The sequence below is a fragment of the Cydia amplana genome, chromosome 21, assembly GCF_948474715.1.
Source record: "Cydia amplana chromosome 21, ilCydAmpl1.1, whole genome shotgun sequence".
Lineage (NCBI taxonomy): Eukaryota > Metazoa > Arthropoda > Insecta > Lepidoptera > Tortricidae > Cydia > Cydia amplana.
Genome location: NC_086089.1, coordinates 4,146,161 through 4,172,009, shown reverse-complemented (window position 1 = coordinate 4,172,009; position 25,849 = coordinate 4,146,161). Strand labels below are relative to the sequence as shown.

Sequence of the window (25,849 nt, the reverse complement as noted above, 5' to 3'; positions counted from 1 at the left end):
ACTCCGTTCATTCTCTTGCTCTATCTCTCTTGCTTCGAGCGATAGAGAGGCAAGAACTCGAAATTTCGATTTTCGATGTTCGCGGTTGAAGTCAGTTCCTTGACCGCGGAGAAAGTTTTCTGGATGATGGATGTGTGGGATCACTTTCGTGGCGAACCCGTTCGGGAGTCATGGGTGCCTGGTACTTGCGGATATCACTTGTGCTTGATGCTTTCTTATTTTTACTTATACCATAGAGAAATAAGTATACCGAGTGATCACTTCATACATATATAAAAACTCATTTATACCTAATAAGTTTTGAGCGACCTTTGCGAAAACGTCTTTGTAATTTAAGCTAATTCAGTGAGTAGAAAAGGGCGAAAATTCAAAATTTGTTAGTACCTACTTATGGGAGATCGAACCTTCAAGCAAACATTTTTTTTCTTCTATACATCTTAGTAATAATAAAGCCTCCTCGGTTTTTCGATTGAATATGTTTGCTCAGAGCTTTCAAACTCTCGGAAGCTATACATATAGAAATAAGGAATTTAATTTGGAACTGTACACTTTTTTTTTGCTTTTCGAGTACGTACTCGCGGTTTAGTCAAGATGTAGGTAGTGTTGAAGATCATCCCACAAGGAAATAAAAAAATTCCACTCCAAAAGTGCGCTCAAATGCTATAAATATCTTAAACTTTTCAATAACTACAGCAGAGATGCATACATTTATTGTCATATTCATAACACTTTACAAGCTTCCATTAGTTAATTTATATTTTGTCCATTTCTTACAAATGCTTAAATCAAAACGACAGATAAAGACAAACGATTAATAGCAAATTGAGGCTCACAGTGCGTTTATTCTTACAATTCTTACAACTTGCATGATAGGCCTTAGTAAAATGTACCCAAATCGTCAACTTTTACAATGTCCACAGAAAAGACGCCCGTTTTCCCGAACATCATTTCTGACCCATCTACAATTAGGCTGTCCATAAATTACGTCATCTATTTTTGATGATTTTTGACCCCCCCCCCCCTAAAATCATGCTTCGAATGACCCCGTTTCCTCCTACGTCTTGCTACCATCATACGATGTCCAGACTTCCCCCCCTAATTTGAAATTACGTAATTTATGAATAGCCCCTTACACTAGTGTTCTAACTCCTAAGTTGTACTATATCATAGTGTGCTTACTATTCCTCCATAAACTGATAAACTGTACCAGTTTCCATTACTCTATAATAATATTACATTTATAACTACGTATATAGTACCTAATAAAATAAGGTTGTAACACAACACGATATCATTGTCCCTAAAAAACCTGATTCCAAAATAAGAAACTCCAAATGTCGACTCCACAATCCTTTGTACGCCCTTCCCACCATTTCCTACCATAAAAGAGAAATGGTCTAACCCCGAGGCGTTGCACCCCCCTTTCCCTACCAGAGGGGGGGAGGTACACGCGCAGCGCCGGGGCATTCCACTATCGCTTTCCGAGCTTTCTTCTGCGCAGCCTTGGTTTTTTGGGACAGGAGTGGGGTGGAGACGTAAAAGAAAATTAAGTGCAGTCAACCCTACCTGAATGACAAGGACGGATAAATGTATGGCAATATGGCCGAATTTAGGGGGGATATGTTCTGTGACTTTATACTATATTAACTTACAGTAGAAATATGTAAGTAGTCTGGTTTAAGTAACAAATTACTTTGCAGGGGAGCATGTTAGTAAGTTTGTTTTGTGTCAATTTTAATTAATTTCTAGACCATTTGGCATAGGTACCGACATTTTCTTAATAAAGCTGTTTTTTTCTTTTTGGATGCTAAAAAAAGTTCCTGGAAAAAGTTTAAGATTTCTTAGACATGGTTTATTTTTCCGTCGTGTAAAAATGATAGTAATTGTCAATAAGAATAGGAATTCAAGTATTGATAGTTGATACATAAAATGCATCTGTACAAGAAAATTCACAATACATTTTCATCCTACGTTATAAATAGGTATCTAGTTTCATTAAGAGAGTACTTTGTGGATTTAGCTGTTTAAATACCCACTTACACAAAATTGCACCTTAGGCGATTAATAGTTTTAAAATATAATCAATCTTACGCGCTAACTTTTGTAATCCCAACAAACAGGTGGCGACTCCCACCCACCTCTGTCCCGGAGTGAACGAACTAAATAGGCAAGATGCTCCCGGCTCCTACTTTCTCCGGGGTTAAGGCCCGGAGCGGCCGATGACCCTCGTGGGTAGTACGCGAAAATCCGGCTAAGAGGACCATCATGGTCCTTCGAACCGAATCCTAGAGAGGATTTGATTGATGGTGTTTTAAAATAAGTAGGTTGCTCCCGCCTCCTACTTTCTCCGGGGTTAATGACCCTCGCGGGTAGTACGCAAAAATCCGGCTAAGAGGACCATCATGGTCCTTCGAACCGGATCCTAGAGCGAATTTGATTGATGGTATATTAAAATAAGTAGGTTGCTCCCGGTTCCTACTTTTTCCGGGGTTAATGACCCTCGTGGATAGTACGCGAAAATCCGGCTAAGAGGACCATCATGGTCCTTCAAACCGGATTGTAGAGTTAGGGTTTGATTGATGGTATATGTAAATGAATAGGCAAGATCCTGAATCTTACTTTATTCTGGGTTAAGGCCCTCGGGCAATGGAAGATCAGCGCAATGCCAGCCAATGGCAGATTAATTGGCAGATAAGCGCTGGAAGTAAACAGCGTCATGCTGAGATGAAACCTTCTTACGTTTTTCTGGTTTGTATACTTTTACTCTTCTGTGTTTGTGCTTACGAATAAATTATTTCTATTCAATTTTGGAGCTAGCAAACTATAATTGATGGTATTGACGCTAAAAGGCGAGATGCTATGTCCTTACTTTCTTCGGAGCGATCCCCCACTTGGGTAGTATGCAAAAATCCGGCCAGAAGGACCAAGGATCTTTGTTTATTTGCAGCTTAAGGATTACTCAAGCTAGACCGGTACGGGCCCGGGCCGAGGCGTCCGACATGTCATTTTCAGATCACGTGGTGCTTTCAATAGAAAACGAAGCGTCGGAAGCACCGGCCCGGCCCCGGCCTGGTCTAGCGTGAGTCATTCTTTACGCGGCTACTGCCCTGGACCTCTAAGCTATCCCGTCACTACTTTAAAAACGCATTTAAAAAAATATTTAGCGATAATACAAATAAGCGATAGGCTTTTCATAAAAGGACACGTAGGTACATATTTTTCGTATAGGAATCCAGCAGTTCTTAATTTTTTTAGAATTGTAGTAACAATTTACTGAAGATATAAAAAAACACTATTTTTACAGCTTTGTTACCCTTGAATTCAAGCTCTAATAATATTTTTCGGTCATTCTAAATATATTTAAAGACTGTAGGTAAGTAAATCCGAATATAATTTCTTGCTATTAGTTGACAAAGTGACCCATTTACATTGTTCTCGAGCGTAGAGCATTTTCCATCGCCGTGCGCATCAAAAGCTCGGCCGCCACCGAAAACTGCATAGAGCGGTGTCAACGCACCACGCACACCCGCTGTGGGGCGTGGTCATAAGTACTATGATTTTAACTAAATACTCAAAAGACAATTTATAAAAAAAAATTTAAAAATAGGAAATTAAGTTTGTTTTAAAATTAATTACTTAGGCACTTACGAAGTAATGTGTTTAACCTTAACTTATGTGGGTGTACCAGGACAGGAGTTACACGGGAGCCTAACGTGTACTGAAGTCGACTCTGATATTGTATATGATTATGTATACATATTAGGGTGGGTCATTTTTACTTTTTTTTAATTTATTAGGGGGCACAGTTAAAAAAGCGGCCAAGTGCGAGTCGGACTCGCCCATGAAGGGTTCCGTATTTAGGCGATTTATGACGTATTAAAAAAAACTACTTGCTAGATCTCGTTCAAACCAATTTTCGGTGGAAGTTTACATGGTAATGTACATCATATATTTTTTTTAGTTTTATCATTCTCTTATTTTAGAAGTTACAGGGGGGGGGGGGGGCACACATTTTACCACTTTGGAAGCGTCTCTCGCGCAAACTATTCAGTTTAGAAAAAAATGATATTAGAAACCTCAATATCATTTTTGAAGACCTATCCATAGATGGGGTATCTATGGATAGGTCTTCAAAAATGATATTGAGGTTATATACGTATGGGTTTGATGAAAAAAAAAATTTTGAGTTTCAGTTCGAAGTATGGGGAACCCCAAAAATTTATTGTTTTTTTTCTATTTTTGTGTGAAAATCTTAATGCGGTTCACAGAATACATCTACTTACCAAGTTTCAACAGTATAGTTCTTATAGTTTCGGAGAAAAGTGGCTGTGACATACGGACGGACAGACAGACGGACAGACGGACAGACGGACAGACGGACAGACAGACAGACAGACATGACGAATCTATAAGGGTTCCGTTTTTTGCCATTTGGCTACGGAACCCTAAAAAGGTGCCATTTGGTAATTAATTATTGCACGTATTTTTATTTTATTTTTAGCTTTAATTTTACTGCCTCCGGATTTTAGTTAAAATTATTGTTAAATGTATGGACATTGTGAAAAAAAAATGTTTCTTTTTGAGTACTTTTTTATTTATTTATGGCTCTGAACCTTTACCATGCTATTTCGAGCTAATAATTGTATAACTTTTTAGCTACAGTTTGAATAAAGAGACGATACATAAATATACTCCGCAGACCATACAAAATATAACAATATTTATATGAAAACTTTGAAATGGATCCGGAGGCAGAAAATGAATTTCGATTACAGAATTTGAAACACTGTTTATTGGCATTATTACGCAACTTTTTGTAACTGTGCCCGAAGGATAACTAATTTTTTTTTTCTCCATACACAAGTGACCCACCCTAATACATATCTTAGACTGAGAAATTAAATACTAAACTCCGTGAAACCGATGAATTGCCTAATATTCAAACATGTCATATAAGACTTAATTCAATCATAAAATATTATAGGATACCTATATTTAATTGGTTGTGGTGCTTCTACTTTTAGATACTACAACTTAAAATATATGAACATTTATAATATGCATAACATCATAGATACGATCGACTTCTTCATGTAAAATAAGTATTTCTGGAAAGTATCACATTTAAAAACTTTCCAATTTTTAAGTCGGAAAATGCCGAGCGCTTTAACCAGTGGTCGGTGCGGCGTGCTTGCACGTGGAAGGCCGCTTGCGCAGGTCGCCGACCGATTCCCGCGCAGCCTGCGCGCGCGCCGGGATCTATGGAAAAACGAGAGCCTCCACGCATTCTGATAAAAAGCGGCCAAGTGCGAGTCGGACTCGCCCATGAAGGGTTCCGTAATTTATGAGGTATTAAAAAAAACTACTTACTAGATCTCGTTCAAACCAATTTTCGGTGGAAGTTTGCATGTACATCATATATCTTTTTTAGTTTTATCATTCTCTTATTTTAGAAGTTACAGGGGGACACATTTTACCACTTTGGAAGTGTCTCTCGCGCAAACTATTCAGTATAGAAAAAAGTGATATTAGAAAAACCTCAATATCATTTTTGAAGACCTATCCATAGATAGGTAGGTACCCCACACGTATGGGTTGGATGAAAAAAAAAATTTTTGAGTTTCAGTTCTAATTAAGTATGGGGAACCCCCAAAATTTATTGTTTTTTTTTTGTGTGAAAATCTTAATGCGGTTCACAGAATATATCTTCTTACCAAGTTTCAACAGTATAGTTCTTTTAGTTTCGGAAAAAAGTTGCTGTGACATACGGACGGATAGACAGACAGACAGACAGACAGATAGACAGACAGACATGACGAATCCATAAGGGTTCCGTTTTTTGCCATTTGGCTACGGAACCCTAAAAACAGATACCTATGTCATACTTCAACTTCAACATTTATTCAGCAAATAGGCCACAAAGGCACTTTTACACGTCAACATTGAATTTACATACAAGCAAAAAATAATAATACATCAACAGTTATAAAATACAACTAACTCCAACTACCAAATCAAACTAACGTATTATAATTACTAAGAGATGTATAAGGTCTCTTGATGTCGAATTACATATAGTCTGTTCGGAAAGAGAAGAGTATTGGAATGTATTGGGCTCCATACATGCGACGACTTTTCTCTTTCCGAGCAGACTCTAAAAAAACTTATATATATAACTTATTCAGAGGTGTAAATGTTTCCCTGACAGAACTATAAGATTCCATAGTTTATCAAATTATCCTTAGAGATGTTTATGATCTCCAAGAGTCAGAATCTTGTATAATCACTGTATAATTAACAACATTCATTCATTACTCAACAACATACGAACCAATTATTTATATTTATTTATTTATTTATTTAATCTTTTGCACAAAAGAAAATCTTATAGTTCAAAAGGCATTCTCTACCAGTCAACCTTAAGGCTATGTACATTGTGTATATATTTCTATGTGTTAATTAGGTACACTAAAACATTTATGGCGCTATTCATAAACAATTGTACTACAGTACTCATATTAATGAAGAAATACTCATACGAACGTAGCGAAGTTGCACAGTCGCCATCAGATATATCGGAGCGGCCAAGGTGTTCTTAAAATCTGAACACGCACTCTAACGCTTTGACAATAGAAGCGTGTTCAGATATTTGTGAGCACCTTGGCCGCTCCGATATATCTGATGGCGACTGTACTAGTAAAGCTGGTGTCAATGTAGTTCAAAAGGAAATATAACATACCTAATACCGTGATACCGAAAAGACTCAATAACGTATGGGAATATTCGCGCTTGTACCATCTCATTGAAACAAGAGTGCCTTCAATCAAACTTCTCAAAAACGTCTTATAAGAACTGAAAATAAAACGTTTATACGTCGTTTTGATTTGGATGAGTATCACAGGTGTATGAATGGATGCAAAGTCAGCGCATAAAACAATGGGCGGGATTAACGTCCGAGTGAACCTTCTGCGAAATGTGTTCTGTGGAAATTAGTCATTGAGGTTGACCACCCGGCGGTTATGATGCCTTGGTACTTTTGGGTGGAAACTTCGTAGTTTCAAGTAAAAGTAATATTTGAAACCGATTTGGTGGATACCTACTAGAGCTCCCTATTCTGTACAATATGCGCAATTTCACAGTGACCTACACGTGACCTAAAAAAACTTCCTCCGAGTTAAGAAAATGTATGGTATTTCCGTAACTCAACGGACTAGTTGTTATTTCGTATTTATTCTCAGAATGAGGACCTCTCCAAACCAGCTAAATGTAACGAAAAAAAAAATCGATAACATAATAAAAATCGGTCAAGGTTTTAGTGGCTGCGTGTCAAAATCAAAAATACTGACAAATCAGAAATAATTGTTAAAAAAAAAACAACGGGTTGCACTCCGGGAGTGCTGGCAGAAGTGAAAACTCAATCACTATTGCAAAATATCTGCAGCACTATGTATAATTGAGGTTAACGCCATCTAGCGTTATTTTGTCGCATTACTTGAAACCCCTAAGCACATCACTGTTAGTACTCGAGTTATATTAATACCAGTTAGAGCGAAACTCACTAGATGGCATTTAAATCAATAAAGAAAAACTCAATGACAGTGAAGGAACAGTTTTTCGATCAGGTCACGTGTCCGTCTTACGCTTACGTCTTACGGTCACGTGACACCTCTCGCGAACATTTTTTGCCCATCACAAAAAGTTCACAGCGCCGCTAAAGAAGTTTTCACTTCAAAAAATAGAAAAACCGGTGGGAACCAATGTAAACGCTTGGACGACTTTATACACCTTAGGTAAATAGGTATACTATATTGTAAAACATAGTGCCCTTTCTAGGAGCGTGCTCAGCGAAGGATTGCCGCGGCTGCACGGCGCGGTATCTAGCACGCTTACATAACGCGCGCCGGCCCGGAACGGAACACTTTCGATGCCGAACGGACAACATCCGAAAACTTTGCGTTACCGATTTTAAATAAATGATTTAAAATTGCGGGGTGGCGTAGCACGATCTATAGAATCTGGGCCCGATTCGGATATTGCAATAGACATCTGTTAGATATCTTTTAGACATCACCAAGATACGATAACGATATGTTTAAGATCTAACCTGTCAAATTTGACATTTGCGCGATTCTGGAGATACTCTTGAACGATTTTCACAAGATATGGCTTAGAGATCCAATTCACATCTAATAGATATCTAACTCTATCTATATAACGTAAAACGTAAAAGTGACATTTGTTGCCCGAATTGCGCTGCCAAAGAGAACTGGTTGAAATCTAAACTATAACGTATCTGGAATGGATCTAGTACGTGTCGTCTCTTGTGAATATCTTGAAGTTCGAATACGGCAGTATGGTTTATGAGCCCTTGGTATTTCCAGACCGATACGACCTTCAAACCTTCAAGAAAAGAGCGTACGTATCTTAGAGGTCGCACTTCCGACCGCTCTGATGTTATATGTGTCCATACTGTCCATAGACGGCGGTAATTACGTCTATTCGTCTGCCTCATATACCATTAAAAACAGTGTAAAAGTCACAGAAACTAACCAGTCCCACCCCGAGCAAGTTTTCTATTCATTCGTCCTAAAATTATAGTCATCCACATGCGTTGGAAACCGCATAATATGTCCGAAGAAGGCAGACCAAAAAAGCGATGGCTTGATGTCGTGAAAGCAAATATGAGCGTGAACGGGCTCACACGAGACGACGCCCAGGATCGCGCAAAGTGGAGGAAAGCAAGTAGGAAAACGGACCCTGGCAAGGGCCGGGATAATGCTAGGTAGAAGAAGAAGAATCTAGGAATCACTCATGCTGTGGAGAGCCGAGTGGCAATGTTGAGCTCTAGCTCTCTTAGACTAGAGAGGTTTGCTCATCTAGCTGCCGAAACTGAGGGCCTACCGCGTTCGATGTGTTGCAGCCGTGTCACACATACGTACGGATTTACAAGTGCGACAAAGAGGCAAGACGTCGAACGTGGTAGGCCCTCTGTTTCTACTAAACCTTGTCTATAGTGGCACGGATAGATCGGATGTCTTTCGATCCGACTGTCCAACTCGTGGGTATCGAAAGTGTCCGTTCCGGCCTAGTTGCAGTAATGTTATATAAGCTGGTGACGCAAAATTAGTGCACAATCGACTGTGAATATTTAATAGTACATTATTGCCGAGGTTCGGAAGTAGCTACTTGCTGGCTGAGGATTCGTTTTAAACGGACGACCTTGGGAGTCCGTTTAATTGAATCCGAAGCCAGCAAGTTGCCTTCCAGCCGAGTCATATATAGTGCTTTTCTCAAAAATGGTGCAAGAAATAGAAATGTTTTACAGAAGCAACGTTCTAATTTTCACAGAAAAAAGTAAAACCATTAAAAATATTTGCTTTGCCACTTAAAAAAAAAATAGAAGCGTTTTTTCTGCTGAAAATACGCCAACCTATTTGAGACACCTAAATAGTCGCGGTACCAACATTATAGTAATACGTACTGATCATCTGTTTGGCTGTTTAATGGACCCATGCCTTCATTTGATATGGCCAATGGCCATTTCAACTTTTAAAAAGTTTGGAACTCGTTAAATAATGGAATTTGTATGCGACATTGCAGTCCCGAAATCGAGACTGCAATGTTTTTAACTTTTTAATTTTTTGAATGACCATAAACTACGCACTTCGCGACCTATTTTTTAACCGGCAACGTCGACTTTGCCGTCCATTTTTGAGAAAATATATCTTTACTATACCGAACATGCAGAAAGCGCAGTAAATGGATCAACAACGTTTGGGAAAACTGGTGTATTTAATTTTCTGTAGACAATAAGAATTTTTGGGTACATTTTACTAAGATTTACATTTTATTAAGTTAAGAAGACATTTGAATCATACAGGTTTTAAGAAGTCCGATGTTGGAACATGCCTAAGTATATGGGTCCGTCAAGAAAATGAGCATTCAAACTCCATTTATTTTATGATGTCCACAGGAAAGTCGTGTCACCTTAACTCACAGGCCAATTCGAACGTGCACTGACATCAAAATTATATTTGAATCATGTTATTTAGCTATCGTGCGTCTCGTCCGCGCCAATACATGTACGGACAAGTACGAACGAGCATTTCATAAAAGGAAAATGGAATAAAATCACCACCGCGGGCAATATTCAAATTCTAGGCTTCGTGGAGTACCGCCTCAACTATTAATTTTACATCGGACCTATACGGACGGAAATCTAAAACTGTAGAGATTCTAAATTGAAATGATGGGAATTATTTTACTTAGGTATTTCACAACAAAATGCAAACGCGTACTGTAGATCATCGTTGTTACCTCACGGCTAGGAAGCGATCACGGTTCTTTACGCAACTGTGTCAGAGTCCGCGTCGTGTCAGATGCAAAACTTTTGTCTGAGGTCAGGCGGCCTAGCCAAGGTGACAATCGCTATCGCTTCGCCATCGAATCGCTTAGTGTCTCTCTATCACTCTTCCATATTAGTGCAACAGTGACAGTTGCGTTTCGATCGCTACGGAGCGTAAGCGATTGGCACGTTGGCTACGGGGCCAGAACTGTGCGAATTTTTGCGAATTACTTAATTTTAATAGCAAAACTTCCATGAGACACGAACATATTAGATATATTAAGAACGTTTTCGACTTAAAATACGTGAGTGACCCGTTTTTATTAGGGTTCCGTAGCCAAATGGCAAAAAACGGAACCCTTATAGATTCGTCATGTCTGTCTGTCTGTCCGTCTGTCCGTCTGTCCGTCTGTCTGTCCGTCCGTATGTCACAGCCACTTTTCTCCGAAACTATAAGAACTATACTGTTGAAACTTGGTAAGTAGATGTATTCTGTGAACCGCATTAAGATTTTCACACAAAAATAGAAAAAAAACAATAAATTTTTGGGGTTCCCCATACTTCGAACTGAAACTCAAAAAAATTTTGTAACTTATTAATAATTAACTGTAACTTCTAAAATAAGAGAATGATAATACTAAAAAAAATATATGATGTACATTACCATGTAAACTTCCACCGAAAATTGGTTTGAACGAGATCTAGTAAGTAGTTTTTTTTTTATACGTCATAAATCGCCTAAATACGGAACCCTTCATGGGCGAGTCCGACTCGCACTTGGCCGCTTTTTTAATATATTTAATTACTGAATCTTTATTAGCCTATGATTGTAGCTTCTTCAGCCTAAATTAGTCTTCAAACTTTTTGCAACAAGGGCCACGATGACTAACGCCAAACTAAAACTAACGTCACGTGACTATTTCCATTAGTTATTTAAGTTTCGATTAGCATTTTATAGAGTACTAGCGACCCGTCCCGGCTTCGCACGGGTTAAAAAATTATACATAAACCTTCCTCTTGAATCACTCTATCTATTAAAAAAAACCGCATCAAAATCCGTTGCGTAGTTTTAAAGACCTAAGCATACATACAGACAGACAGACGGCGGGAAGCGACTTTGTTTTATACTATGTAGTGATGTGCGGAAGACTCGTAGAATATAAGGGAACCAATACATTCTATGATTCTTCTCTTTCCGCACAGACTCTATGAACGAGTGTCTTTAATTATCTTTGTTTTTTTCGCAGACCGGATTTTGTGGACCCTGCTTAGCTGAAGTTGGAAGTTGGAACCTTGTCCGCTAACGTTAATCCATACTAATCCATACTAATATTATAAATGCGAAAGTGTGTCTGTCTGTCTGTTACCTTTTAACGCAAACCGCTAAACCGATTTAGTTGAAATTTGGTATGGAGATAGTTAAAGTCCCGGGGAAGGACATAGGGTAGTTTTAATCCCATAAATCACCCTTTAAGGGGGTGAAAAGGGGGGTGGAAGTTTGTATGGGAAATCGATAAAAAGCAAATAAAAGCAGTAAGCTACCCAAATTATTAACTCCACGCAGATGAAGTCGCGGGCAAAAACTAGTACATAATAAAAATGATTTAGACTCATATTTTTATACTTTTAACTTGTTTGATGAGTAGGCTTGTAAAAGACGTCACTGTATTTTTATCGTGTGTTGACTCGTGCTGAAGTTGTAACCGATAGGTGCAGGTTCAGTGCTCGGATAATAAACTCTACCCGATGGTTTAATAAACTCTACAAAAAGTTTTTCAAACTATATCGTGTTACATATCAAATAAAAGAGGTCATTGTAAGAATCTCAAATATATTTTTTTTAATAATTTTATTATTTTTTACTTAGTGCCGTCTTTGCACCTTATTACTATGGTCACTTTTATTCACTTCAATGATACGGTGTATTTATTTGGGGAAACTACGGATGCTAGAAATCGGTTACATGCCCAATTTTATATTATACATATAACGGCTTCGTAGCCTAGTAGGTATGTAGGAAGTGGCCCTGTTTACGAAGATGAAGGTCCTGGGGTTCCGATCTCGGTAAGGTCATTTATTGTGCTATGACGATTATTTGTTTCGGAGTAAAGGTTGTTTTCTATGCATTAAAGTAGTAGTAGCTATAGGTATTATACATATTACCTTTATGCATTGCCGACTAGTGCCAAAAACGCCAGCCTTATTGAGATTACGCTTTTTAAGTATGGTTTTTTCCTTACTAGTTCCTAAATTCCTAATTCAGAATATAAGCTTCTACACGATCCAAAAATTCCATCGAGGAAACTTCTTTCTGAATTGAGAATAAAATATCCAAATGTTTATAAATTTTAAATCAAAAGTTTCGCGTTGGTAGGATTCTAGGCAAGTAAATATATGGCTTTGCTTCAAGTATCAAAAGTAAAAAAAATATGGTTACGTTAACGGGGCATGTTATGCTGCTAGACTTCAGACTTTTATCAGTGACGGCTAATAACACCAGCATATTGTAGTTTTCTTGGAAATTTTCAGTAGTATACGTATTAAAATCTAATAAAAGTACTTAAATCTAATTCCGGAATTTTCGATATTCAGTGGTCTCAATTCCGGAATTGTAATATCGGAAAATTTGTCCGAGATTCCGGAATTTCGAAATTCCGGAATACCGGAATGCAAGCCCTATCTGCAAGCCAGTTTTGTATCTACATACAGCCCATCGACACCCCATACTATGATAACTTAGGAACGTACTTGTTACCAACGTTGAGGCATAGTAAATAATCTTATCGAATTAAAATGACTGCTGTTGCATTTTGGTAACACATACCATACTTGCTTTCAAACATAGACGTATTATACCTACTTTTCTTTAGGTTGGTATGATCGGTAAAACGTCTACCGTCATTCTAAATTGTCGTGAAAGCGGTTATGTTACGTGTTTATTTTTGTGTTTAGACCAAATAACTTTAGCTTTTAGTTAAATGGGGGGCAAATCTTTAAGAAAATGTGAAGTTTGTGGGGTCAGGCGTGTAAGGAAACTTACTTCTGATATATTTTTAGCAAGATTTCCCCTTGATTCAAACAGGTCGGTAAACTGATGTTTTTGTGCGATATTTTCATTTTGAGTCGTTACCAGATACTAATTTAATTAGTTTGGAGTAGTTTTTATCGTTTACAATCCTTGATTAAAACGAAAACATTCTGTGAATAGATTCTTCTTGTAAAAAACTAGGTAACCTAAGACACGAATAGTGTGCGAACAACTTATCGATAATCCCTTTATTTCAGATATCGACTATGGGTAAAGGTAACAGGTAATGAGGATTTGGAATATTTACCTATACAAAGGCTGAATGAAACTCCAACCTCTGAATATCTACAAGTGAATGAGCCTGACAGCTTTTTCCCTTTGTGGGAAGTTGGAGTTCACAGCCTTCACAGGCAAGACTCAGTGTTTGCAGGAGTGCTCTAATAGTAGTTTATGCAACAGTGATATAATAAGGGTTCTTAAAATTCAAGGGTCGAAGTTACAAAACGAGACGTAGTCGAGTTTTGTAAAAAAAGACCCGAGAATTTTAAGAACCAATTATGAGCTGTTGCATACATTACTTTTTCTATGACAGCTGCAGCAAAAAAAAAATTAAAAAAAAGAGTTATTATTAAAAAAAAAGAGTTATTATTTAAAAAAAATTGAGTTATTATTTAAAAAAAAAAGAGTTATTATTGTAAATGAAAACATACCTCTTTCAATCAAGATGATCGGAACTTGTATCTTTAAAAAAAATAAAGCAGTTGTATTATACTCATAAGATGACTGCTAGCAGTCATCTTATGAGCCTATAGACAAAGCATTCAAATGACATTGCTTTAGATATCACTGTCAGTCATTTAATTGACACATTTAAGTGCTGGAGTAGAAAAAAGTAGATTGTAGCTTTAGTTACGTTCATAAGCGTATTGTAATATGCCTACGTAAATATAAAACTATTTGTATCTTATCTTTATTATGTAAAATAAAATTATTTTTATATTTTGCATTTATTTTATTAATCCACCTGATTTTCAATATTTACTTTTACAGTAGTACAGTACAACAGCACGTATCGCACATTTATCGATATCGATAAACAGTAGGTACCGGAAGTGTCGAGCCCTAGCGTTGTTTTTTTTTGTGTTGGCAGTATTGACATGTATTTGGTGTGTTGGCACAATGTACGTTCTTAATTCGGTTTAAGGCTTGTTCGAGAGTGCCGACTCTTAAAACGTAGTGATTTAATACTCTTTGTCTACATATATTGCACACGGTGGCGCTGCAATAGCAAAAGTAAATTTATATTTGTGTATCAATGAAAGTATTATAAGAGCAAGTCAGAGTAAGTGCAGAATAATCAATAACTATTCAGCAGCCGATGGTAAATTTTGGTCTAATTGTATCATGTTGTGCGCAAACTACAAACGAAATCAAAATGAATTATGTGGGCTACTACTTATATTATTGTAGGTACCTACTACTTATCTATATACAATAATATAATGATGTATCTGCTGATGAATTTATAGGCGATCGAGCCATAAGACATTAAGTTACGTTTGGGTTTTAAAAGTGACCCATAATAATCCATACATACTAACCCATTTTAGACCTAATCTCATAATAAAATGCGAATATAGTGTATATTAATAAAACTGCAAAAATTGGGTTTTTCTTAATTTTTGGAACTTTTAATCGACTAAAAAACTAGCGCGTAAAATATTTTCTTCATTTTAAAAAGTACATCCAACCCTGAAGTGCATCGTCCTGCATTTTAATGCCGTTATCATTTTTTATCGTGCATTCATCTTCAGCATTTTTCCAGCGAACTGCAAATGCATTGAATTGATAAGGATAAGCTATGTTTGCACAGTTTGTATGTTAAAATATTGGCTTATTTTTTTCGCGTTTTATTAGATAGTTCACAAAAAAGGCAAATTCTAAAAAAACAGATTTTGAATACTTACTTAAATAGCATAAGAGAAAACTTCAACCATAGCAGTAGGCAGGTAAGTACATATTACCTCATATTACTTAATTAATTTATCGATAAGTAGTGTACTCGAGTCAGCACTTTTAATGATAACTAAAATAATCTATAATTTATGATAACAATTAAATTATGCAATATTGTCTCATAACATAACAGTTGATTATTAAGTAAAAAAAAATACTTGACTTAGATGACACACTTGTAAGAAATTCTGCATCTACTTTGTTACAATAAATAACTAGGATTTTAAGTTATGTGCGTAATTTTATACGCATTTTATAGACATACTCGTAGGATTAGCATCTAATAGTTATTCCAAGTTACAAAGTGGTTTTCGTAGTGACATCTAGCGGTGAGTAGCGGCATTACCTGAACTGTGCATAAACTAATGGTCCGCTATGTTCGCTTAGTACTTCGTCTGCGTAGTGTCACGGTAGGTCGGTAGATGGCGTAAAAGACAACAACGTTGGTTGAACCATTTTTATTTGATTGTAATTTAAATTGCGACAGTAGTTGTTCAGTAGTTGACTGTTTTATTATCGTGTCATAATTATGGACATAAAAATTATGTTTATAAAATTTAATGTCATATATATTGCTTGTAACGCATTTGCCATTACAAAATATTAAGATAGATAACAATCAAAATAAATGCTTGTTTAAATTTAAGAGTGTAAGGTGTGAGTGTGATGAGGATTGCATTATAAAAAAGAAAATAAGAAAAAATAAACATACTAAAATGCATCAATAAAAAACAAAAGGATGTGTTTCCGCCCGGGATCGAACCGGGGGCCTTCTGCGTGTTAGGCAGATGTGATAACCGCTACACCACGGAAACGGATGAACATCGGACTTAAATTACGAATCGCATACTCACCACTTTACATAACGTCATTTCAAACAACGCATGCGATTTTTAGGGTTCCGTAGCCAAATGGCAAAAAACGGAACCCTTATAGATTCGTCATGTCTGTCTGTCTGTCTGTCTGTCTGTCTGTCCGTCTGTCCGTCTGTCCGTCTGTCCGTCTGTCTGTCCGTCCGTATGTCACAGCCACTTTTCTCCGAAACTATAAGAACTATACTGTTGAAACTTGGTAAGTAGATGTATTCTGTGAACCGCATTAAAACCCATACGTGTGGGGTATCTATGGATAGGTCTTCAAAAATGATATTGAGGTTTCTAATATCATTTTTTTTTAAACTGAATAGTTTGCGCGAGAGACACTTCCAAAGTGGTAAAATGTGTGTCCCCCCCCCCCCCCGTAACTTCTAAAATAAGAGAATGATAAAACTAAAAAAAATATATGATGTACATTACCATGTAAACTTCCACCGAAAATTGGTTTGAACGAGATCTAGTAAGTAGTTTTTTTTTATACGTCATAAATCGCCTAAATACGGAACCCTTCATGGGCGAGTCCGACTCGCACTTGGCCGCTTTTTTTATTTATTTAACAGGACCTTTATACGTTTATACATATCGGCCCTATGGTCCGCTTCTTATGAGTACTTCCAAAAATTACAAAATTCAGTGAATATTTCGTAACAATAATCCGTGATTATTTTAACTACTCGTATTTAGGCAGTGATGATGTTTTACAATGTGAATTAATTTGTAACCATAAAATTAAGAAAACTCGTACAAATAATTGTCAGATTAAGTACCTATTAGCACAATTATAGAGTCTGTGCGGAAAGAAAAGAGTCGTGGAATGTATGGGGCCCAATACATTCCACGACTCTTCTCTTTCCGAACAGACTCTAGCATTAAAAAATTAAATTAAAATTTAACGGTGACTCATATGTACAAAATTCAAATATTATCATTAAACAAACAAACACAAACATTTATATTTAAAACATATAACATTAAAATATTAAAAAAAAAATATTACAGCAACCGTGGTAGGCACATTGACACCCATCATCTACTTCTCAATGTGTCTACCACAGTGCTGCCGGGCGTATGCACTATGCAGTCCGCAGCAAAATGTGATATACGGACAAAACTTGTCCGCAATCATTTCCAGGACGCTGTTGGAGCTGGCGCGCACACGTCGCACCAGGGACGCGGCACGTAGGCGCATGGTAGCTTTAAAACACGACACATGCGCCTCCGCAAACATCCCTGACGCGCTGCAATATCGCGGCAGCCCCATCAGTGCCCTAAATGCGTTATTATACTGTACTTGTAGGGCCTTATACGACCTCAAAGTGAACTTTCGCCATAGACTGCAGGTGTAAAATGTTGTGCAAAAAGCTCTGAACAAAGTCACTTTACTTTCTTTTGAGCACCGAGCAAATCTGCGCGCAATCATATTAGCTCTGATCGATAAGGCCCTACGTTCCCGTTCTATATCAGCATCGTCCTTGAGGTCGGTAGTAACTATGTGACCTAGATATTTGTACTGGTATACCCTTTCAAGGGCAACCGTGTTGAGTCTGATAGGTGGTATCACCGATGGCATTTTAGACTCGACCCCAAACACCATGTACTGACTTTTGCTTGTATTATATTTCAGTCCGTGCGTGTGTGCGTAATCTTCACACACTTTAAGCAACCTTCTGATGCCACAGACTGACGCACTCAACAGCACCATGTCGTCGGCATAGCTCAAGTTGGCATTAGCCTGGACTGAACTAACCAAATCCACAATCTACTTAACGATTTTTTAACTGCCCACCGACCCCTTGCCCCTCACCTTCCACCAAGACCTACATAGACGGCTACAAGTGGTTGGTAGACTCCACTGCTAGCAAGATATCACTTAACGGCTCATTTAGACGATGCGAGAACTCGTATGCGAGTTTCATTACATTGCGGATTTTGATCGGTTGGTTGAATTGGACACAATCGCATGTGAGTTCGCGCGCCGTCTAAATCAGCCCTAAATTTTAATCTGGCATGCTCGAGTAGGTAACTATAAAAATCCCCTCTTGTGCTCCCCTACCATAAATAAATGAATGTTTTCTATTCAGGGAGCCTAGCCAACATGACAAACGTTTGCAGAAAACGAGAACCAAACTATTGTCTCATCAGTTCATCCTCTTCCACATTAGTGCTATTCAGACAGATAGCGTTACGTTTCTCTGCTAACGATTGTCATCTTGGCTAGGCCCCCGGAGACTTGCGTTCGAAGTGTCAGCTGTCACCTGCGTCATGATGACGTCACACTGACGCCGGTGAAACCTAAGATTCAGCCTGATAATAGATACTAACTCCACACCGTACTGATTATTTGTTCTAGATAATACATAAGTGTGTTAATCGATTTGTAGACGTACACGTTCATTTCTGATACAAGTTTCTATGGAAAAAAATTAAGGCACCCTTTTTTGCTTTTATTTAACTTGTGTAGTAAATTTATGAATAAGTCAAACCGGCATAAATATTGCTCAATTTAGGGGCAATTTTAAGGGGTTTAGAGGGGTAAGCTGAATTTATTAAAAATAATATATACCTATATATTCACAGTAGTTGCTATACCTAACTCCAAATTGTAGGTCTTTACGTCAAACGATCTCCGAGAAAAACGCATTTAACCAATTTGCAAGATCTAACTGATCTCATATTTAAGTGCACCGTGAATAGTTTTGTACGGAGCACTAAAAGTCAGATAATAGTATTTTGCCAATTAATAAATGTGTATGTGTATAATAACAAAGCTAAATGTATTTAGGATTTTCGTAAAAGAGTAAATGTTAAAATAGATATCTGATAATATTCCAAACCGCTCTGTGGTTTGGCAGAAGAATATAATTATGTAATTAGTTGTAAGCAAGATTTCTGAATAAGCGTTTTTTTTTTAATTTTTTTTTATTTATATTCGATGAGGTACTTAGGTCATACTGAAAATTCCTGAACTGGCCACTTAGAAAAAATAAGTTTTCTCATATATCAGAATCCAGAAACTTTCAGTATGACCCACGTATAAAGGACCAACGATCGGGGTGATCCTTACGTATTTATATCGTTTTTAAATACATTTCCAACATAGAGTCTGTGCGGAAAGAGAAGAGTCGTGAAATGTATGTGATCCAATACATTATACGACTCTATATGTATATGTCGTATATATGCCGTATTGAACTTGGCTTAAATAAGACGCAGTTACGTGTGTATTATGCATGCATTAAGGGTACTAGACGCAGGGGCTCAGTTTTGCAAAGCGACGTTTTAAAGGTAGGTAATTTATTTGCCCTCGCATTACGCATCCAAGGCCACGCCATTGAAAGTCCGCACATGAAGGTCCCCGCCGGACCAGGGAACCAGGAATTGTAGATTGAACAACGTCACGGAACAAACTGCAATCAAACTGCAATTAAACAATTGAGCGGCCAATCGATGAGCGCGGAACAGGCGGCAAAGGTCGCTGCATTATGCCAATAAACAGGCAGATAACACTTGTAGACTTGTAGTACCTACGAGCCCCGATGCATATGCTATTTATTATCTAGTCAGACTATTTTTGAAGTGAAAACTTCTTTAGCGGCGCTGTGCACTTTTTGTGATGGGGAAAAAATGTTAAACTCGTAACAGGTGTCACGTGACCGTAAGCCGTAAGACGGACACGTGACCTGATCGAAAAACTGTTACTTCAATGTCACTGAGTATTTCTTTATTGATTTAAATGCCATCTAGTGAGTTTCCCTCTAACTGGTATTAATATAACTCGAGTACTAACAGTGATGTGCTTAGGAGTTTCAAGTAATGCAACGAAATAACGCTAGATGGCGTAAACCTCACTTATCCATAGTGCTGCAGACATTTTGCAATAGTGATTGAGTTTTCACTTCTGCCGGCACCCCCTGAGTGCAACCCGTTGTTTTTTTGAGGTTCTCGCGTTTGTACAAAAATAATGTTTTAGTTTAAAAATCACTAATATTTAATGCTTATACTAATGTAGTTTAATTTTACACCTATGGTAATATTCTACAATAGCTAAATCCAAATACTTACAAGAAATACCGCTTGTACTGAAAGAACAAAATAACGATTTTTTATATTTTATATGACGGGTAGGAATATAACAGATGTGAAAAGGGCTATTACTAGGAAAAGCAACATGGCTCTGCCAATGTACTGACAATTTTGTTTCGAGCCCATGCATGCAGTGCTGTAGGAGAGGACAATATGATTTGGACAACGTTTTTTACAAGTATTCCGTAAGTATTTGATATTCCGAATATTCCGATGTTTGTACTTCTTTTGTGTTTTTTATTTATTTATTTGACATTTAGATTTTATTCTAGAAACATTCTAGACTAGTATTTTTTATACAATTTTTTTTTCATGTTTGACGATCCTTTTGTGAAATTCTTAAATTTGTGTTAAATTTGATTTGTATAATAATCCAATATTATTATGGAATAATAACATCAATAAATTGCTCTGATAATTAGCTTAAGATAATTTATAAGTATGTTACGATTCATAAGTGATTGTTGCTAGGCCTACATGAATAAAGATATTTTTGACTTTGACTTTGACTTTGAAGTACATTTTTTCAGCAATAAAAGTCTCACGCAATTTTATTATACGATCAAAATAAACTAGATTAAACATTACCTACTACTATTATGCTTCTCATTACTGAGTCATTTTATTTTCAAGTGTAGAATTTAATTAGAGATGCAACGGATAGTTGTTTGGCCGGATACCGGATACCGGATATCCGGCCCGAACACTGGCCGAATATCCGGTATCCGGCCGCCGGATATTCGGCCGGCGGAACTATACCAATATTTTGAGTTTTGCAGGTGCGCGTCGTGCAGGTTTCGACCTGTTTCGTAGTGAACGTTCGCGCGGACACATTTCTAGGATCGTAACGAGTTTTATCATGTCATACGTTACATACGTAGTAAGTTCGTTTATAGTTACAAGTGCGCGCGCGTATTTTTGTGTAAACAAATAAGTGTACTGTGTGACATTGGTTACGTATTCCTTTCTATCTACTGTGTCGTTAGCATTATGACCGTGACTGTTTTTTAGATTCCATTTTTTACCCCAAAATGTGTTAATTTTACTATCCGGTATCCGGCCGGATAGTAGGTCACTATCCGGTATCCGGCCGGATACTAAAATAACGGCTGGATAGGCCGGATACCGGATAGTAACCGGATATCCGGTGCATCTCTAGAATTTATTAGAATAAACAAAATAGTCGTGTGGAACTAGACGAACTAATTTGCATCGGGGCTCGTATAGTAGATAACGCGTCGTAAATCTTGTAGTAAATCGACCGATAACACGGAAGGTCGTGAGTTCAGGGGTTCTGTAGCCGACATGCCAATCGCTAACGCTCCGTTGCAAACGAAACGCAACTGTCACTGTCGCACTAATATGGAAGAGTGATAGAGAGACACAAAGCGATTCGTTGGCGAAGCGATAGCGACCGTCACCTTGGCTAGGCTAGGCCGCCCACGGCGCTCAATAGTAGAAATGATTCTGATTAAGAAAACCATACAAAAAGAGGGTCAGTTATGTCCAGTATATTTAAACGTTGCCAATTATCTAAAATTGCAGTGAGTCATGTAACATTATATTTTTCCGTTCAATTCATACATTATACTAATATCTGCTCACACATTTTTAAACACTCGCACGACATGTTTCGCTCAATGCACGAAGTGCTTGAAAATGGGGCTATTGAAAAAAAAAATACAATGTTAATAGGTAGGTAATAGGTACTTTCAAAATTGCTTTTTTAAGGTTTGATATTAAATTTTTTCGTAGGTAACTTCTAACCTAGAACTTCTAAATTCTCAAAATGAGCTCGTTTGATATTATAACACTATAAACTTTATTTCTAAACTTTCTCATTTACCACCAAAAAGTGGCCCCCAATCCACATGTTTAAAATTCATTTATTTAGGTACGTTAAATTACATGTCCATCATCCGTAGTAAATAAGAACCACAACGAAGCCCAAATCAACCAAGAGACGACCCAGCATGGAGCTGCCTGGAGACGCATGATACGGAGGGCCGACCCTAAATAAAATGGGAAAGGGCCAGGCAAAGAGACATTACATGTCCATCTTTGGCTCACTAACTTACATAAGTGTACCAAATTTCAACTTAATTGGTTCAGTAGGTCCAGGTCTTGCAAAACCGATTAAGTACCTATGACAGTAAGATATATCGATAAGATTTAGATGTATAATTGTTTGTGCATGTCGTTGTCGCCGAGTGTTGGCGTCGGCGGAGCGTGCAGGCCTTTGATCGGTGCGGTCATCCGTGCACGCTCCTTGGAGAGTGGACACCTGGTTTACCTGTCCCGAGGTACTCACATAGTGGTACGGGCAATGTGATGCGGAGGGATGAAAGTCATGTGACGAGAAAAGTATTACGAATGAATGTGGAGGGAAGTACGAGGAGAGGAAAACCGAGGAAAAGGATGGACTGTGTGAGAGATGATATGAGACGAACGCAAGTGAACGATGAGATGACGGGCGACAGAGAGTTATGGAAGAAATATATTTTTGGCAAAAATCCCATTTTTGGTACATACTTTTATCGCTGACTGTACTTTTCTTACGACAGACAACTAATACTCATCGAGGCAATTCTAAAAACCCCTAACACAATTAGGTTGCGTTGTTTCATCACAGAGTTCCTATGGCCACCTCCTGTCTCCATCATCAGATCAGCTCGATGATACCATAATATAGCATTGTCACCCGACTTACATGTGTATGAAACGGAAACCGGGAAGTGGATCAAATTTAACTTGCAAGATTTGATTACAGACCGACAGACAGACAACGGGACAGGTGAAACTAAATAAAAGCTTGTAAAAGAGATGCGGCGCTGTCCCCAAGTGAATGGGACAAGGGCAAGCGAATGATGATACCCTTCCAAGAAACAATTGTTCTTCAAATAGCTTACTAGCGAACCTACATCTTAGCCTCACGTACTACTAGGGTCCGTAATAGGTCAATTGTCTCGGCGACTAGTAAATCATATTTAAACATCCGGATCTTCTCGCCTGAATGTACCATCGTCCACACTGTTAACTGACAATTTTGTCAGGCAACGCATATTGTAGATTTGTGGATTATGTCTAACAAGAACTGAAGGCCAAGAATGGAAGAATGGACGTGCGAATTGTATCGAGTGTGCTAAGCGTGCATATGTTTGAAATGGGTCTCTTTTGTTTCCCACTCAGTTTTGTCATAATTTGGTTTTTCTCAGAAATTTTCAGGATTGCCATATAACAAACCTAACCTAACCTATCTATAGAATAGAACAGAATAGAATAGAATATTTATTCGTGAGCACAAACACAAAATAGAAAATTATACATAAGAGAATAAAAGGATAAAGTGCCACGTAATGGTCTCACCTCAGCATGTTGCTGGCGACTTCCAGCGCTGATCTTCCGATGAGACCATCCGGTGAAACAATCACCTATACATAGACCTTATGAAAATCCTTGAAAACCTTATGAAAATCCTGAAAAGTTAACGGTTTTAGAATTATGTCTAATGATAATCTGACAATCATTACATTATGACTTTCAATAATTATGGCAAACAAAGGGATCCGGTTTGAAGTGCATACAAATAGTACGTTATATTGGAAGAATGCCAATAAATTTATTCACGGATTGCATTCTGCATGCACTTGAATTCATGGCAGTTTTGATACTTCAAATCGCCGTTTCGTGGATTTTTCCGTAAATAATCTAAATGTAGGTAACAAATGTGAAAATCCTGATCTGTGTCTGCTTATAGATTAAATTATATTTTAAAGATAGAGTTATATGTTACATCGAGAAGCATTCTTCTAGATGGTACCATCTTTTTCGAGTTTATCCCAATTAAGAATATTTTACGAACGTTTTCAAAAGAAAAATAACATGATAAAAGTACAGATGTAGTGCATAATTGTTTTCCACCATATTTTATCGGAAAAGTTCGTATCTTTCATGCTACTTCAGTCAACCTCAGTACTTTTTGTATCGAGACTGACTGAAATAGCAATTAGGAAGACATGTTCGTACGTTTCCGTAAAAATACGATGGTAAATAATTATGCACTAAACCAGGTGAGAGAAACCGGTCAAGTCAAGTGCGAGTTCGTTTAACTCTTTTAAAAATAATATTTGTTTTTATAATCGTCATTTTGAACTGTTTCTGATATAATGTCATGATACTTCCACACTCTGTTTACTGCAAATTCTGTTCAGAGGTAGCCTGCTAACTGCCAACTCTAGCGACATCGCTAAATTTAATGTACGTAACATTTATTACATTGTGTTAGGGCCACCCTGACTGACATATTTTAAGCGTCGGTGTCTAGGCGCTATGGAAAATGGCGTCGCTGCGCAGTTGCGCCGACGTTGTGTCGAGCAGCAGTATAGTTGACTAGCCCTTTACCTACGTCATGTCGTATGTCAAAAAAAAAACGACACGCTGCCGTATTCGTACTTTAAGATATTCACAAGAGACGACACGTACTAGATCCATTCTAGATACGTTATAGTTTAGATTTCAACTAGTTCTCTTTTGCAGCGCAATTCGGGCAACCAATGTCACTTTTACGATAGATCGTGTTAGATATCTATTAGATGTGAATTAGATTAGTTTCTTTCTTTTAGTAATACACTGTATATATCTCATCTCTAAGTAATATCTTGTGGAAATCGTTCAAGAGTATCTTCAGAATCGCGGAAATGTCAAATTTGACAGGTTAGATCTTAAACATATCGTTATCGTATCTTGGCGATGTCTAATAGATGTCTATTACAAAATCCGAATCGGGCCCACGGAATCGCGTCCCTTGCTTGCGCTTGCTCCGATCTCCGTATAGACGAGCTATACGAGTTTCTATAGAGACGAGACAGTCGCAAGCCGTAGCTCGCGTCGCGCGTATCGAGCTACGCGAGTTATACGCAAATATTGTTCACAAACGCGCGAGATTTATGCGAAATGTGTACGTAAATAATTCGCGCGTTGTTTGAAATTAGTGCGATTGTGGATTCAGTGCAAATGAATTAAATAGCTGTAATTGTAGATGTGTTTAGTAAAGTATTTTAATATTCTTATTTTTATTTTAAGTTAAAAAGTTGTTTATTTATGAACACAGTAGGTACGGAACTAAAAACCAACATAATAAAACTTACTAAATACTTAACCTATAGGTAAAAAAATTGGCCTAAATCGCCGTCAACGGGCATATTCTTATAAATAGCGGGATAAAATTATTCAACTTTTTAAATTTTATATGATACATTCTCAAAATATGGGTGTCTATTTATTGCGAAATATACTCAATGATACGAATATAAAGGTTTTTTTAGGTTTATTTTTGTCGTGTAGGATTTTAATAAGCGCTACGTAAGTAGGTAATAATGAAATTAATGGAGAATATGTTAATGACTATTTATGTAGGTATTACCTTGGACAAGAATAGATTGTTATGAAAGTAAGCGACTGTAGTATGTTATAAGTATATGTACACAACAAGAATACACAATA

The 25,849-nt window shown here is 37.4% G+C and overlaps 1 protein-coding gene and 1 non-coding gene across 2 annotated transcripts in view; one reads left to right on the top strand and one right to left on the bottom strand.

Moving 5' to 3' along the window:
- The first annotated feature begins 14,576 nt into the window (after positions 1 to 14,576).
- Positions 14,577 to 25,849, top strand: part of LOC134657817 (facilitated trehalose transporter Tret1-like) — a 404,724-nt gene continuing 393,451 nt past the window's right edge. Inside the window, exon 1 of the mRNA XM_063513387.1 lies at positions 14,577 to 14,581. The gene's annotated coding sequence lies outside the window, so the exon portion shown is untranslated. The remainder of the gene's footprint in view (positions 14,582 to 25,849) is intronic.
- Trnav-aac (transfer RNA valine (anticodon AAC)) lies at positions 16,132 to 16,204 on the bottom strand. Its single transcript has one exon. It is a non-coding gene; the product is annotated as a tRNA-Val (tRNA).